Source organism: Anas platyrhynchos, chromosome 3 (genome assembly GCF_047663525.1).
Source record: "Anas platyrhynchos isolate ZD024472 breed Pekin duck chromosome 3, IASCAAS_PekinDuck_T2T, whole genome shotgun sequence".
Taxonomy (NCBI): Eukaryota; Metazoa; Chordata; class Aves; order Anseriformes; family Anatidae; genus Anas; species Anas platyrhynchos.
Genome location: NC_092589.1, coordinates 30,804,013 through 30,811,975, shown reverse-complemented (window position 1 = coordinate 30,811,975; position 7,963 = coordinate 30,804,013).

The window sequence follows — 7,963 nt, the reverse complement described above, 5'->3', positions numbered from 1 at the left end:
TCTGGTTCCCTCACAGCAATGCTGAGGCCCTCCTACAGATCTCACCATTGATATTGCATGGTTAAGGAGTGACACGCTTATTACAGGCTTAGCTCATCTGTTCAGAAATATTCAACTTAATTCCCTTTTAGAGCCCCCTCCTGCTTCAGAAACTATTTTAGAATAATATTTGAAATCCCCCAGGCTATGTGCCAGCAGTAATTGACCAAGAAAGCTCCATCTGGGGGAAAATTCTTCTAGGTACTGAAAATGAAGTTGTTCTCACCTGCATGGTGCCCTACACAGAGGAAATGAATGCATGAGTCAGATTCAAAACAAAACAAAACAAAACTCCTTTGTTTTATCACTCATTAGGACACATGGATTTCAGCCTTAGTTGCATATTTCATTTGTTTGGTTTGCCTGCAGCAGTTCTGGGCCTGCCAGCCCGTTTCCTCTCACATTGCTGAGGATACTCAAGTCTTAATGCTGTAGGACAGCAGCTGCACAGCAGCATCAGTGAACTAAAAAAAAACACGTTACTGTTGAAAAGATAGATCTACAAAGAAAATGTTCACTGACCCATCAAAAGCTCACTATTGTGATACAGGATGGAGTTCACCCATCACTGTGTAATTTAGATCAAATTGGATTTATCAATGTCTCAGCCAATTTTCACTTAACAAATTGCATAAGAGGCACTTTACAAGGCTGCTGGGTGATTTTCCTGTACTCTGTGTGCTGGTGTTGAAAAAGAACACGGGGAACAACTTCTGAAACCCACTGTCCCCACTCCCATAATGACTGCAGGTCAAGCAAGTTCTAGACTGAAATTTGGCTTGGAAGTCAACGTGTTTGTTTGAACAATCTGTGTCAGACATGAGCGTTTGTATGTGTGTCCTGATCCAAGGGTTTGACAAACTCTGTGGCAGCTAGAGGCTGTGGCAGCAAAGCAAAATGGAAAGAAGGCATTGCAACCTGGCCAGCCAGTGCTGCTGCCTGTGTGGGGAGCGTGAGCCAGCGTCACCCCTCTCTTCCTCACTTCTCTTCACGTGGCTGTCTAAGTTACGTTTTATTAGAACAAAAAAGTAATTAAGTCTGGCAACACAACTCTCTGGACTACCACGTGAGACAGAATAAAGAAAATTTTGGAAACAAATCTCATGCTCTGTCTGCTTCAGATGTGAGCTGGGAAAATTCAGAAAGGAGTCTGGGAAATGCTACCTGACAGAGAGCTTACTCAATCCTGCAAACCCTGTCCATGCCAAACAAGTTCCTTTCACGTATACATGAGTTTCATTGTTACCAAGACAGTAATAAATCAGCCGGAAAAGTACCTTATGGTTGGGTGGCTAAACCAAGAGGGACCCAATGCAGCTGAATTTAGGCAACTGAATCATGCCTTCACTGTTCAGCAGCTTGAATCTGAAGAACCCAAGCCACAGCTCTGTACATTTAATCGGCGTCTTATATGTTGTATATCTATTCTTCTTTTGCTGTCCTCATCTATGGAATGACCACCAAAGTTCTTTTCAATCATGTTGTTGGCAGACTAAGCATACATGTAAGGACAAGTCATTGCCAGCACCACAAGGCTATTCGCACTGTGTATAAATGCCATATCGAGGCATTTTCTAAGACCCATGTATCTCCCATAAAATACCATAGCTGTTTTCTTTGGGGCTTTATTCCTCCTTTGATGGCCTATTGACCACCAAATTCTGCTTCTTAATTTAGCTTCTAATTGCTTATTAGTCATACTGTAAATTTCTTTATGGCTTCAGTTGCACAGCTATAGTAATTAGCGTTTATGTTCCTGAGGCCTGCAAGGCAGTGCTTTAACACTGCACAAAGAGATGAAACACTCCACTACAGAGCAGGGATTGTGCTCTGAGGATTTCTCGTTTTATCTCCTTAAGTTTTGTAGAGCCTCGCTGTGGGAGTCTCTCCAGAAATGGGGTCAGGGGTAAATTCGGTAGAGTCATCCTGAGTAGATTTCACAGAAGAGATGCAGAAAAATGTTCATTTATGATCATGTAGTGTTCTCTGCATGAAGGAACATGCAAGCTTCTCAGCAGTGAACACTTATTAGTGCCCTGGTGTTTCTCTTATGAGGTGAAACATTTCTCTGTATTTCTGTGGCCTCTTTCCGCTTGAAATGCGATTCTGTGAAATTTGATTGAGTAATTAATGATCTGTAGGGAGAGTTAAGCTTTTTAAATTTTGCACTTTCTCCTGACCATTACTCCATCAAAGCCTGGCTCAGTTTGGTGCCGTTTATATCGCTCTGACCCACGCCCACAAGAGGCTATCGAGGGCCTGGAAGTGCTGGGGCCCTGCTCCCTCCTCCTCCTCTCCCCCTGCCTGGGCCTTGCGATGCAGCGTCCATTTCTGCAGCTTGTCTTGGGGACCTGCAGAGCTGCTGGGTGAGGCCAAGAAGCACCTCACCACAGCAGGGGACAAGATGGCGGGGCTGCTGTCCCTTGCCGGCCCCTCATGTTGGGCAGGCCACAGGGCTCCCTGGGAGCAGTGTGAGGCGTTGTCATGGATGGGCCAGGCCAGGGTGCTGCCACCTGCAAAAGCCAGCCCCAAAACTGCTGGGTTGTGGCAACTGAAAGGCACCAGCTCATCCTTTTATCGTCCCCAGTAGGTTTGTCACAGCTACTTCAGCACTTTTAGAGCAGGTGACTCAAGCTAACCCAGCCTAGAGCACAACCACAGGAGTTTTCTCAGAATGCCGTAGGAGGTGGAGAAGATCCGGTCGTGGCTGCACGTGTGGGTTTGCAGGAAGGCAGGCGGGCCCACAGCTGCAGCTCCTGCTGCTGTGAGCACAGGAGGAAGGGGCTCACTAGTGCCAAGATGAGTTACACACGAGTTACCTCATGCCACAGCACACCGCCATGATGGCCACATCTCTCCTTCTGCCCTGCCTGTTCGTTGCTCCATTTTCAAATACCCACATTGTTCGTGTCTGTGATGTGTTCAAAGGCTTCAAACTGTTCAGGGGGCAGCAGCCTGCATGCCTCTCCCTGCCTCCCACCCTCCTCATCACACCCCCCAGGCAGCTTGTCCCACAGCAGTGGAAGGACGAGGAAGGTCTCGAGATACCTTCACCTCCTCCCACCCCAGCAGAGATGGCAGGGTTTGTGACCTGCACTTCCACAAGGCAGAGGCTGTTCTTGGGTGGGCTTGGAGGGTGGCTCCACCTTCCTTGAGAAATGCTGGGGTAGAAAGAAGTGGGGGGTGCAAAGGGACCATGCTCCTCCATCTCTGTCCTGCTGCTCCCACCCCAGAGGCATTTGTTTTACCTTTAAAAGCAATTATTTTCATACCTAGAGCACAGCCTGAAGATTTGAGTCCAGATATTTGAAAAGCAGTGCAGAATTTTGCCCTGACTGCTCAGTCTGAATGCTGCTCTGAATGCAAACATCCCCTCTTTTTGGAGCCTTCGACCTGAGGTGTTTCCTTCACTCTTTCATCGTGCTGCACACAGCGTATTCCTGTAGGTTAAGCTATTAAACAAGCATATACCAGGGTGGTGTGTGCTGAGTGATCTGTGAATGCTCCTGGCATTCTCTCTCCCTGCCACACCAAAGCGACTGTTCTTGGGAAGTATCTTCAGTCATTGTTCAGGTATTCTCCCATAAAAATGGAAGATTAAAATTTATGGAGTTGATCCATTAAAAATAACCTACTTCAACATGTTTTTTTCATGCTTGCAGACACAACTTAAAGTCAACAGTAGTTTCTGGTGGCAGAGGGTGACCTAGGAGGTCTGCAAGGAGGGACAGAGCCAAGGTTCCAAGGTTTTCCTGACCGCTAGGCACATACTGTGGAAGCTGCCACTCATGGAGATGAAACAATAGCCCATTTCTGCTGTTTGTGGTACTTCAAAACATTTTTCAATAAGCCCCCCCCCTCAAAATAAGGAGAAAGAAGTATGGAGTAGCATCCTTACTTGTTTTTGCTGTTGTCCCTTCCCTGGTGGATTAAATGAGCTTGAAGCAAGTGACAGTGCTTTTTGCCGAAAGCAGTCGATTGTTTCTGTCCTCATTACCTATTGCGTATCAAAGCAAAAAGCCCTTGAAGATCAGCGCAATCCAGCCAGGAGCTGGAGGCTCCCTTTCTCCCTGAGGGATGGGCTCCATGCTCCCATGCTTACCCCTGCACCCAGCAGCATGGGGAGCATGCAGCACCCCTTCCTGCAGGATGGTGTGTAACTGGGGCACCAGCCAGGAGGCTGGGCTGTGAGTGGGGCAGCAGCACCTTGCCTTTAAACCTCTTAACATGCATGGAAGCTGTAAGGCTCCCGAAGGGCAAAGGAGCTTAAAGAGGTGACAGCATCCTCCAAGGCTCAAGAATCCCCCAAGGCATTGCTCTGCCAGGGTGAGCTGCTTTGGAAGACCTGCAGGAGTTTGGGTGCCTTGCTGGATCTTCCTGATTTTTTTTAAACCTAAGAACAAAAGCTGAAAGAATCACACACACACACAAAAAAAAACTCAGTCTCCTGTCTCATGGTTCTTTCTATCTCCCAATGCTGTTCAGAGGAGATAAACTGAAAAAGTAGCTCCTGACACAGTATTTTGGTAGGCAAGTATCCGGTTTGGTACTGGCAGAAACCTAGGACAATGAAACAAGACAACTTGGAAGTCATTACAAACAGCAGGCAGATTTAGGAAGTTCTTTATTTTAAGTTGAGTTTTGCTAAGCACCATGTGGACTTTGATTTCCACTTACTATAAAAGCCCAAAGTATGCCTATATAATAGTAAGTGGGTACAGGAGCTGAACAGCCTATTTCTTCATCAGTTCTTGTTCACTGTTTTCACTGAACTTTGCAAGTCTCTTCAACATAAAAAATAATTGACTTTTACATTTGCATTTGAGCTGGCTACATTATTACTGGATCTTTCTAGTCCTTTCTACTCAGCTCGTATTTGCTTAATGGCACATGAAATCATTTGTTTGAAGCTGGCATTTCACTGCAGTATTAGCTAGTGATTCTAACAAGGGGCCGGGGTCCGAAATTTAAGATGCAGACCATCTTTTAGGGAAAAAAAAAAAAAGGAGGGAAGATTCCAATGCTCTTGGAAATCCTCACTTTTAGGATGCTGTAGTGATGAATGAGCTGAAGTATAGAAGAAAAATAAACTCAATTCCCGCTATTCAAACACTCAGCAACTCCTTCCAAGCAAAAAAACAACAAGCTATTGTGTGCTTGTGCTGGTAAGGCTGGGAGGAGACAAGAGTTTCCCACAGGCAAATTAGGAAATGGAAAAGCAGAACAAAACCCACAACCCTCAAAATCCCAAGCAAGGAACACAAGTTACTTTCTGTTTGTTTCAAACATGATTTGTGTTATCATTAGGTGGTTTTAATAGGGCTTCAGTCTTACTCTGGGAGGAAAGCCCTGGCTTTGCTTGAGCAAACAGCAATGACCACTCAGACCTGGGAAACACGAGGGAAGCAGCCTAACCCATGTTCACCATCGCACTGGAGCACTTACTGAGAGCAGTGTCCTCCTCCCGTCCTCTCATATGCTCTGGGGGTTGACCACATTTAGCTAGAGCCCAACCAAACTTGCCAGTGCCCAGCCCAGCAGGGACACAGCTGACACACACCATTTATCCAAAGACCCATACAGACTGTGCTGGGACCAGACCTGAAACCCAAGAAAGGAGCATCCTGAGTCCTGCAATATTTTGGCATCTCGTTTGGGTTTGTATAAAGGTAAAAGGGGATAAGAAGGTTAAAAAAAAAAAAAAAAAAAAGCTACCTGATAAGGAATCTTAGAGTTGAAACTGTTGAGTTTACTTTGACCAGTCCCCATGAGGCATATGTGAAGCCCCTCTCCTTCAGTTTCTTCAGCGTCTTCCAGAAGATACTGGGAGTGATTTCTTTGCTTTCAACCATGTGGGGCAAGAGAAAGCACAGTGAGTAATTGTCAAGCGCAGCACGCTCTGTTGCGAGGATCACAGGGTTAACACAGCACTTTGCAAAGAGCAGGAGAGCCCCCAGCCACCCACCCATGGCAAGAAGGGCGCTAGCCCAGCTCCGCCTGGCTGCTGCTGCTGCTCAAAGCCACCCTCCAGTGGACGGGCAGCGAGGCCAGTGCTGGTGAGAGCAACCTCCCTCCCCAGGGAGACCAGGGATACCTGCAGCCCTCTGCCTGCCCCAAAGAAAATTAAGATTGCACCAGTGCAGGAATCTCGCATTTTGCCATGCGGACCCTGTTTTATTTTGTGATATGCTACCTTTTGTGGACCAAATCTTTTGAGAAATAAGGGATTCCTACCATAGTCCACTAGAAAAAGGAACTGTGAAGGGGTGCAGCTGCTTCCTCGAAGTAGTGCTATGGGATTCCTTGGCAACTTATCACACTGAAAAGTTCATTCATTTATTTTTATGATCTGATTTAGATCAAACCAAAGGACATTAGGCAAATTCAGAAACTATTCAATAGCCATTTCCAATGCATTAAGTACTCTGAAGGAAAACATTTATACTAGTGGAGCAATATAATTAGGGGACCTCTAGAGGTAAAAAAGCTTTACCTAGTGAGCAGCTGTTCCAATAACAAATTTGTTATGTAAACCTTGCATACACAAAGCGAGTTTCAGAAAATGAAATCTCATTTGAGACATTTCTTATTTCTTCAGGAACAGTTCAGTTAAACTCAGCTACTCACCCATCAACAAAACATGCAGCATGTATGTTTTGTGTACTGAATGTCTTCCCAGAGTGGATAAGCACTCTTGGCCACTGGATGTTGCAGGTGTGTTTGCCTAGAACAGCAGCGCAGGCCATGCTGTACAAACACTAACTCTCATTTAGTTTCAAAATTTCAAAGCAGAAAATCCACAGACGAGACAGATCCTTATGTTCACATCAGTTTCAGCTGAAGAACTGATTTGGAAAAAAAAAAAAAAAAAACAAACTTGACAAATCCAACTAAGTTAAAGCTTCTCAAACCCTCCTGCAACATTAACCATGATTTGGGTCCAGCAGCAGGTGGGCGAAGGAACTGCTGTGTCTCAGCAGCTTCTCCAGCAACTCACATCCTCACCCATCCTTAGCAGCAGCAGCAGATATGGAGACACCAGGCTCAGAGACACTCCCATCCCGTTAAAATCTGAGCACCCACCTGCCTTCCGCAACCTCCTATAAAGTAGAGGCTGTATGTCTCATCTCATTAACCCAGCTCTGGCTTCGCTGGCTGGCTCACTGCGTGGCTGCCCCCTTACAGCCCCGAGGCTTGCGAGGAGCAGCCAGAAGCCCTGGTACCTACAGCCTCGAGCAGAGGCACGGCCACAGCCCCACAGAAGGCTGCAGGGAGCCAGGCTGGGACCCTGCTCCAGACCTGCTCTGAAACAGCTTGGCAGCTTTTTAATTAAACAGCCAGAGGAGTTTCTCCAGCCCGTGCCAGGGCTGGGACACACTACCAGGGGCACTGCTGCTGCAGGAGCAGGCGAAGCGCAGGCTGCAATGGGTTGGTGTTGCTCTTAGCACTTCACCACGGTCTGGGGACCACCTTTGCCACTTCCTGCAAGCACAGCACAGCAAAACACAGGCTCTACGCTAGCTGTCAGTAATTCACGAGATTACCAACAGCTGAGCCATTTAAGGCAGTACTCCCTGTTTGCTTTGCCTGGTACAAAACCAGATACAGATCTGGGCTTCATGTTTGTGGAAGGTGGCACATAATTACCAGCAACACATCCCAAGCATACTTACAGAATCACAAGTGCTTGCATACCTCAGTGTCTGTGGTTGACACACCAAACATGAAAGAAATGGAATTTAGCCTAATAAAAACTAATAGCTTTTAACAGTGCCTTAAACAAACCAAGCCACTCAAGTCAGAATATAGCCTATAGCTTAAGTAGCTATAGTACAATGATCCAGTGGTTTCATACCTTTACCTTTCAAATAAAACATCAGAACGACAAGTCAACTTGCACAGCATTGATAAAATGAGCTATCGG